The sequence below is a fragment of the Penaeus monodon genome, chromosome 32 (genome assembly GCF_015228065.2).
Source record: "Penaeus monodon isolate SGIC_2016 chromosome 32, NSTDA_Pmon_1, whole genome shotgun sequence".
Classification (NCBI taxonomy): domain Eukaryota; kingdom Metazoa; phylum Arthropoda; class Malacostraca; order Decapoda; family Penaeidae; genus Penaeus; species Penaeus monodon.
The window spans coordinates 20,156,796-20,157,028 of NC_051417.1; the positions used below are offsets into that span (position 1 = coordinate 20,156,796).

General features: G+C 39.5%; 1 protein-coding gene across 1 annotated transcript in view; it reads right to left on the reverse strand.

The window, feature by feature from the left end:
• The window catches only part of LOC119593293, a 10,558-nt gene that overhangs the window by 4,017 nt on the left and 6,308 nt on the right, over positions 1–233 (reverse strand). The window lies entirely within an intron of this gene.

Genomic DNA, 233 nt, shown 5'->3' on the forward strand with positions numbered 1-233 from the left:
GGGGGGGTGATATATTTTTTTATTATAATTATGTTATATCTTTAATACACTATTTTTGTATATCCCTAATGCTTTCCATATCATAGCGAAAGGGAAATGAGAAAGTTTATTAAATTAATATTTGAACTTGGGCGCTCCTCCGTGCGTTTCTCTGACGTCACGCACACAGACGTGACGTCAAGCCGACTTAAACTCCGCTCCATCACTCGCTCCCGTTACGTAGTTCTCGACTT